We start from the raw sequence: 9979 nt of genomic DNA, 5'->3' as shown, positions 1-9979 counted from the left end.
AAACTGTTGTAACTTTGAAATTCCTAATTTTTTGCATTAATATTATTTTATTTAAATTTCTATTTTTGGTTAATGTAATATAGGCTGAAAATCATGCAAAATCATAATTGAATGTTAATTTTTCTTAAAACTTGTGTCTTATTTCACCGATATTAGCACGAAAATAAACAAAATCGTCTTTATCTCGAAACTTACTTATTTGGACTTACTGCAGTCTTGCACTGAGGGTGCGATATGAGGACACAGTAGTGAAAAACATTATAAATGTGAAAGGACACCTCACACATTTTATGGAAAATATCGCCGGTCCGGAATAATAATGACGTAACTGCAAATTTTGTCAATTCCTGTTTATTGCGTATGTAATTAACTTCTAAAATACTGTGTACAGCTGGTACAAAGGGACAGACTGTAACTATGTGCTGAGCCACTACAGGGTATAGTTGCGTCGTTATTGAAATAAGCACCATTTTAGAACTTGTTTCAGATGAATAATGATGCAACTGTAAATAAGTTTGAAAATGGGGGGACTAAATTAAGATAATGAAATTCGGACCAATAGGGATGAAAATAAAAGCCATCGCTGTAAGAATAAACGGCATTATAAATATTTAAAAACAGTTTCTTTGTACATAAAAATTTTATTTATTTATTTACGGGCGAACCCATTTTACAAAATAAGTACAATTTTAAAACAAGTACGATAATTTAAAAAATACAATTAACATGTTAAAGGTTTAAAACAAAATAAAACATTTATAAGCTAAAACTTACAAGACAATTAAACATGAAAGTACACGGACAAATAATATAAATAATAAACATAACAAGCTGAAAATGCGAGCATTGTCATAACGAAAACTTTGTATATTTACGTATTTTAATTCATAATATTGAAAATTTCTATTATGAAAAGTAGTTTAGAATTAATAATTATGTTTTAATGTGCAATTATATCATTCTAATTTAAATGTTATCAACTATAAAGGTAGTTTACTCTTGATCGAAATTCATATTTTTTATATACCTCGTATAAAATTAATAAAATTTTATACAAGGTGTCCCAAAAGTAGTGGAACGGTCGAATATTTCGCGAACTGAACATCGGATCGAAAAACTGAAAAATACGTATTCAATCATTTTCAAAAATCTATCCAATGACACCAAACACCACTCCACTACACCCCCTGGAGGTGGGGTGGGGGGTAACTTTAAAATCTCAAATGGAAACCCCTAGATTTTCTTGCAGATTTGGATTCGTTACGTAAAAGTAAGCAACTTTTATTCAAGACATTTTTTCGAACTGTGGATAGATGGCGCTATAATTGGGAATAACGATTTATCCTGATACCATGGGTAAATTATAGAAACAGTCTAATATCTCCAGAAATACACTTCCAAATGAGAAACCAAACAAATTTTTTTAATACTTTTCGATATACTATCGAACATGATAGTATCTAATAACACTAAACATGACCCTCCAACCCACCCCCCTGGAGGTGGGGTGGGGGTAACTTTAAAATATTAAATAGCAACCCTACTTTTTATTACAGATTCGGATTGGTCATGAAAAACTAAGCAACATTTATTCGAAACATTTTTTAGAATTGTTGATAGATGGCGCTTTAATTGGAAAAATACGATTTATTAGCGCCATCTATCAGCAATTTTAAAAAATGTTTCGAATAAATGTTGCTTAATTTTTCATGACAAATTCGAATCTGCAATAAAAAGTGGTGGTTGCTATTTAAGATTTTAAAGTTACCCCCCACCCCACCTCCAGGGGGTGGGTTGGAGGGTCATGTTTAGTGTTTATCGATAGGTTTTCGAAAAATATTAAAAACCTGTTTTTTGGTTTCTTATTTGGAAGTGTATTTCTCGAGATATTAGACCGTTTCTATAATTTACCTATGGTATCAGGATAAATCGTTTTTCCCAATTATAGCGCCATCTATCCACAGTTCGAAAAAATGTCCAGCATAAAAGTTGCTTACTTTTAAGTAACGAATGCAAATCTGCAAGAAAAACTAGGGGTTTTCATTTAAGATTTTAAAGTTACCTCCCACCCCACCTCCAGGGGGTGTATTGGGAGTTGGTGTTTGGTGTCATTGGATAGATTTTTGAAAATGATTGAACACGTATTTTTCAGTTTTTCCATCCGATGTTTAATTCGCGAAATATTCGACCGTTCCCCTACTTTTGGGACACGGTTGCATCATAAATCTTAGAACAAGAAGAGCTTTTTATGAAGAATAACTTTTATTTGTCAAATTAAAAATAAAAGTTATAAATGAAAATGTTCTGGGTATCCATAATTTGAGAAAAATCTTCAAATATTTTTTCCATTAGAAGGATGTACACAGACACAATACTGGCTAGTGATTTTAGTCAATAATTTTGCCAATTCGACAAAAAAATAATTTCTAAATAGTTAATTATTACTAAATAATTAGTAATTTTGCCAATTTCGGCAAAATTCTCAAAAAACAAAAAAATTACCTTCTACAATCACTAGCCAGTCGTGTCGAGTTTAGGGAACGCAGGGCCGCGCCAAGGCTTTCAAGCGCCCCGGGGCAAGTAATTTTAGGCGCCCCTTTCCTCCTCCCCTTGTAAATAGTTTTTTGCAACTTAGTGAATAAGTCCATTTACTCACGGTTTTTGCTCCGGATTTTAAAGCACCGCTTGTATTGAAAAGAAATTTGGCATAAGCGTAGCTAACATGTCAAAGAAAAAAAGTGATATTGTGCCGATGTGTGCTTTTGCTCTGAGAGTGTTTTACCCCTTCTCGGGGGTGAAAAACTATACGTTTAAAATAAGTACGGAAATGGATAAACTGACTAATTCTAAGCCACTTTTGTTCTATAGAGTTTTTTCACTAAGTCAATACTTTTCGATTATTTGCGAGTGAATATGTCCATTTTTCAACAAAAAAAAACACGTTTTTCTTTCGCAAATAACTCAAAAAGTATTTTATCGAAAAAACATTCTTAGCAAAAATATAGCTTATAAAAAAGTGAAAAAAAAATGGTGTATGCATGAAGTCAGTAGACCCAGATGAAGCAGAATTGTAGCTAATGAAAACTAGGTTCTTATTCGTCAAATTCCCAATCAAATACCTATTTCAACGAGAAATAAACAAAAAATGAAGCACTTTTCGGGGTAAACTCGGAGAATAACTTCGGGGAACAACTAAGTTTCATCGGTTCAAAGTGCTTTAAAAAAATGGTTTTAAAGTAATTTTTTTTAATTTTGAAAAAATTAAATTTTTTTCAAAAAAACTTGAAAATCATTAATGATACCTACCAAAAATCTCAAAGAGTAAAAAAATGTACGTTTTGCTATTTTAAATATTTTGGATTTTTTGTTTTTCTGTAAGACAAAAATTGGTAAATCAGCGGTAAAAAAATTTAAAACCGTGGAATTTTGAGAATCAACACCGATTTTAATGATTATTTCATTCCTAGGAGATTCTGACCAATAGAAAGCTAGAGAAATCTGAATTAAATCGATAATTTTTGATAATCTCCCGTCGTTAAGTATATTACGTCAGATGCCCTTCGTTGCTACGAAAAAATACATTCAGTGACATTAATGACAATTAATGTTTTAAAGATTATAAAAGTGATGACTTTCAATCGTCAAATATTTATAAAAACTGTGTGTTTAATGGTACTTACATAAATAAATTACAATAAAATTTTGGTTTTGAACAGTTTTATTCATGAAATAATCGCAACAAATTGCACTCGACCTCTGAAATTAATATAGAATTTTTGCTCTCGTGACATTTTGACATAATTTCACTCCCTTCGGCTCGTGAAATTAAAACTGTCAAAGTGTCACTCGGGAAAAATTCAATAATTTCAGAGCTCTTGTGCAATTACTACTGAAAATTTGGATTTAAGCTCGGTTGATCCTCTTCTTCAAAATCTACCCTATGCCGAACCGGGCTTCTGCCCTGGGGGTGAAAACAACCCCATCTAGGGAATGAAAATTTTTCAATCAAAATAACTATGGAAGTCGTTAGATTGACCAATTCTGAGTAAATTTTGTTCTATAAATTATTTTTGCAAATTTGATATTTTCCAAGTTATTAGTGATTGAAACTATGCATTTTTCATTGAAAAAGCTCACGTTTTATGCCCGTTTTTCATGAATAACTTATATTTATTTAATGACCTATGAAAGATGTCTCTTGTTTTCCCAAAAAAGTTTCACCACATTCGAGTTATTTGAAAATGAAGGTTCTCATAATTCGGTTCTAATAACTTTCAAAGTATCAACTTTCCAAAAAAATTTTATAGAATAAAATTTACTTAGAATTGGTCAATATATCGACTTCCATAGTTATTTTGATTAAAAATATTTTCTACCCCTAGACGGGGTTGTTTTCACCCCCAGGGCAAAAGCCCGCTTTGGCGTAGGGTAGATTTTAAGAAAGGTTAAAATCTACCCTACCCTGAAATCGACCTTGATTCTCAAAATTTCACGAGAAAATTTTAAATTTTGATTGGACAGATTGGACTATAAGATATGGCTGTTCAAAACTTGCATACTCTCGTGATTAGGGACTCGTTCAAGCCGTTTCAACTACAGCCCTTTCAAAAATAAGCACTTTGAACCGACGAAACTTACAGATAATAGAAATAATACATAAGTAAAGTAACTTGTGAAGCGGTAACGGTTAATTTGATTTGGGATTGTAGTTAGAGGGTGATTTTCACGATTTTTTTTTACCAAAAAAAGGGACCAACTTTATTTTGAGTGTAACTTGCTTACTTTTAATGGTAGAAACTTTTTTAAAAAACAGAAATAAACAAGTTATGATGAGTGTTCCCCGAAAAGTGCTTTTCGTGGGTTTCTAAACGTGTTTTTGTTTGTTGAAAAATGGACATATGCACTCGCAAGTAACTCGAAAAATATTGATTGAGTGAAAAACTCTATACAACAAAAGTTGCTTAGAATTTGTCAGTTTATTAATTTCCGGACTTGTTTTAAACGTATACTTTTTCACACCCGAGAAGGGGTGAAACTCACCCCTAGGGCAAAAGCACATATCAGCATATCACTTTTTTATTTGGCAGGTTAGCTATGTGTATGCCAAACTTGATGTCAAGCGAAGCGGTTCTTTAAAATTCGGAAGTTTTGCAATATTTTATTGTGAGTGAATGGACTAGAATCGGTATTCGGTATTCGATCCGTGCGTGACCATGCTGGGGGTACCTAGAAACGATGTCAACTTGAGTAGTGGCGAAAATGACATTTTTTGAGCTATCTTTGTAATGTCATTGGCATTGTTGGTATAACAAATTTTATAAAAAATGGTAAATAAATGTTATCTATTTATCATATGCTTAACGTCAATTTGCGAGAACCTAAAAAGGTCAGGACCTCGATTTTTGACCCTTCGCTTCGTTATCGAACGTATTCGCTTCGTATCTCTTTAGTGTACAGATAGCGAATGATCGATAACGAAGCGAAGGGTCAAAAATCGAGGTCCTGGTGAAGCTAGGTGTTGCGTCAGTCATGCACGGAGCGAATACCTACAAACTATTTGTTATGTGTTTAGGAAAGTAATATACATACCGATAAATTATTATGAATACTATAAATATTTACAAAAAACAACGATTACACCATCAGAGAACAAATATGGTTCAGTTTAATAAGAGAAATAAGGGTTCGTACAATTATGGGATCAAAGTAATACTTACTGCCATTTTTATACCTACCTACGATTGGTAAGTTTTAAATTTTACAGGATAATAAAATATTACTAATATTTCTGGTAATTTCGGTATTGTAAAATTTTTTTTTCGGCTCCTACTGGCGCCTTTTGAACACGGCGCCGGGGGGCTCCGCCCCCCTTCGCCCTTATGGACGGCGCGGGCCTGAGGGAACGACTAGGTATATAATACATAATAATTTTAATTTTATAGCAAGTGGAACAGTCCATTTATCATAAAGGGGAGGCCGTATTTATACTGGTATAAACCTTTTTAAAACTGTTAATAAATTATTTCCTTTAAAATATTTATACTCAAATTGTATTTTTGAACATCTTATTTATTTTATATAATAATTAAATTCACTATCAAATGTCATTGATGTTTTATTAATACTTAATTTAAAATTTAGTTTGACATTCACGAAGTGTCAAACTCAAATGTAAATAACCTATGCTTGGCAAATCGAGATTTAAAAAAAAAGTAGCCTACTTCCTAATCAACCATTTAAGCTGACGTTTAGTGCGTCTGTAGGAGATAACCGGATTGTGACGTCACATTTTAGACTTTGAGGTCGATTATCTCGAAGACGGTTAGATATATCGAAATGCCGTTTTCAGATTTGGATTCAGAAGGCAAAACTACATAAGAATCCATCGATACACCTGCTCTAAGTATTGCAGGAGCGGCAACGCAATAACACACAGACTTTTGCAAATTTATAAACGAAAAGTTTTCGTTGAAAAGTAGGTACCTACACATCTGATAATAACCGTCGTCAAGTGATATTTGACAATACAACCTTTAATCTATTTAAGCTGTAGGAAAAGTCGAGTTCCTGAAATTGATTTGCAATTCTTTGGCTTCGAGATAAGAACGAATAATGGGCATAATTTGTTCTATGCATTGTTACAGAAAATGAAACCAATTGTCTTGTCTGGCGGTTGGGAACTGCGAAATTAATTTTGGCTAACATACCTGGGCAGTCGATTTGTGAGTTAACGAGCTTAAATAATAGAATTAAGTCGTGATATAATCGACGGCTTTTTAATGTAGTAATATTTAGCATCTGTAAAATATCGTCATAATGCATATACTGGCCAAGTTTAAACGCAACATGTCTAAGGAATTTATGTTGCACATTCTCAATTTTATCACTATACAACTGATAATAGGGAGACCACACCGACGAGCAATATTCCAGATGAGATCTAACCAACGAACAATATAGAATCTTTAATGGTTGGATGGACGTAAAATTAGAAGTAACTCGTTTGATATATCCAAGAAGCCTCAAAGATTTGTTAATGATGGTTTTAAAGTGCTCATGAAAAGTTAGTGAGGTATCTAGCCATATTCCAAGATCTTTGATTACAGTTTGTGATGAAAGAATAGATGTAAGACGTATTAATACTGTAATCATATAGTAAAGGGTTATGATGGTCCAGGATTACTAGGGCTATCTTCTCCCGGTAAGGGTGGTTAACCCTTATCCGAGGGGTGGAATGATTACTAGTCGTTTCACTGTTGAAGTTGTTTTATTATACTCGCATGAGTACAAGCTGGTAACAACCTACGTAACGTCGTCCCCGCGGAGTGTAGATGACACTCTCTTTTAATGTGAATAATCTTACATCTAATAATAGAATGACGAATGTGTAATGAGGAATCCCTTATATGTTTTGGTTGTATAAATATTGAAAAGTGCAAAGTCAGCGTCGACCCTGAAAAGTGTTTATAGTGGCTGTATGTATACTTACACCTCACGATCTAGGTCAATAATGTTTATGTAACGAAAGAAGGTTGGAATTGTTTATGATGACATTTAAATAACCGAAAGAAATTAGCGTAGATAATTAAAGGGTGTTTTTAAAAGATATCTAATGAGTACAGATGAATTCTTGTACACCTTTCCCTCCTAAGAATTTTCTGACTACGGGCAGAAAATTTTGCAAGTGGTGCTACCAGCCCATACTGTGTTGTAATCAATACAAAAATTTTTATTTTATATACAAACTTCCTAAAACTATGTAAATACATAAATAAAAATAAAAATGTTCGTTTAACAACATTGTTTCATCACACTTGTCACTCACTGTGTTTTCGGATTGTAAGCATATAATCTATTCTTATGTATTTCCTTGATTTTATTGTTTTCTATTCTGATTTTACAATTAACGTTATTTACTTCTGTTATTGTGAAAGGACCTACATAAAGACTATCAAACTTACCATTCTCTTCCCTTTTTACTAGGACTAGGTCTCCTATTTTAAAGTGTTGAGGTGTTGCTTTGAGCTTATTCTTTTCTTGCCGCTCTCTTTTGTGTTTTAATAAGAAGGTTCTGGCTCTCTCGTGTGCGCTTTGTAGTTTGTATCGTAACTCATTGTAGTAGGCATCTATATTGTAACATGGTTGAATCTCCTGTGTAAGGTCTTCCGGTAGGTTAACCTTCCTGCCATATAGCAGTTCGAACGGTGTGTATCCATGATACGCGTTAGGGGTTGTATTGTAGCAGTATGTGAACATTCTGCAACACACATCCCAATTTTCTCTGTCTTCGTCTATGAATGCTCTTACGTACTCGTTCAACGTTCTGTGTAGTTTTTCGCAACTTCCAATGGACTGTGGGTGGTATGCCGTTGAAAAGTTGTGCTCTATTTTTAATAGCTTTGTTAATTCCTGCATTACTTCGTTCTTATACTCTGTGCCTTGGTCTGTTCTTATTTGCTTCATGAGTCCCTATGTTGGTATGAAATGATCAAAGATTCCTCTTGCTATTGTCTCTGCTTCTTTATTGCACACTGGTATGCTGACCGCGTATTTTGTCAGTTCACACAACATTGTGATACAGTATCTATTACCTTCATTACTTCTAGTGAATGGACCTATTGTATCTATGTATACTATGTCCCATGGTTTGGAAGATGTGTCCGATATCACGAACTCTTCGACATGTGTTCTTTTCGGTTTGTTAATTTGACATTTGTGGCATTGTTTAACGTATTTTCTTACGTCTTTTTCCAAATTTTTCCATCGAAATCTTGCTTTTAGCTTCTTTATTAGTCTATTTTTCTTTAAGTGTCCTCCAAACATCGGGTGATTATGGTATTCTTCTATTAATCTGTGTTTTTCTTTGTCATCTTTTATTGTTTCTGGTACTTCACATATGTATATTTCTATATTCTTCAATTTTTTATTTCCTTCTTTAATAAATTCATCAATTGTGCACAATTTAAAAATAATATCATTTACGTATATCTTTACTTTACGTACTGCATTCTCTACCGCCAGCTTATCAAGCTGTGCCAACGCTTGGTTTAAATCGAAACGATCAAATCCTGTGGCTATGCTTTTGCTGCATTTTATTTTGTTTTTGGCCCTAATGCTCAGTCTTGGTGAGATTAGTTCTGCTCCAAAGGACAAAATTGGTAGTCTATGCGCCTCTAAATTAGGGAATCCAACGATCTGTCAAACTATTCCAATATGTCTGGCGATTGGCATGCAATACATTGAAGGCATATGATAGTATAGTGTTATTTTAGTATTTTAAAGTAATTTTCGTATTTTATGTCCATGTAAGTATTGCTAAATACTTCTGTTACATAGTAACAAATATTGCTTACGTCAATAAACTTTAATAAGTAGTTAAAAAGTTTTAACTAAGTAATTTGGAAGATTGAAGAAAGCTAGGTTAACAAATTTTATGTTTTATAAGTTTAATAAAAAATAATATTGAGCATCCCTAAAATAGATTTTAGGTAAAATCATCGGGGTAATATATATTTTATTATTTTAGGTACTTAGTAATACCACATTGTATCTTAAATTTGAAATTTTAATTTAAATAAAGTATCCAATAAAATCGCTTGTGTGCAGTGTTGCCAGAGAAATTTTTGTAAATGCACCGGAATGACTGGAATAGTGACACAAAGTACTAAACCAACACATTTTGTACAAAAACTTAAAAAAACATCGTTTAATATTATTTGAAGCAAATTTCTTATGTCACAAAATTTTAGGTTTTTACTTTAGGAGACTTTAGTATCAAAAGTTTGGTTGTTAATTGTATCAAATTGGTACAATTTTAACAACTCTGGCAACGCTGAATTGCCTGCCATACGTCCTGTCATTAAAAATCACGTGGTTTGGATTGCCTAATTATTTAGTACCTTCTGCCTGTTTGGTGGCTTCTGGCTGTAGCAGTGTTGCCAATGCAAAAATAAAAATTATCCGAATGTTGTGAGCCAAA

The sequence above is a fragment of the Diabrotica virgifera genome, chromosome 5, assembly GCF_917563875.1.
Source record: "Diabrotica virgifera virgifera chromosome 5, PGI_DIABVI_V3a".
In the NCBI taxonomy this organism is placed as follows: domain Eukaryota; kingdom Metazoa; phylum Arthropoda; class Insecta; order Coleoptera; family Chrysomelidae; genus Diabrotica; species Diabrotica virgifera.
This window is presented reverse-complemented; position numbering follows the sequence as displayed.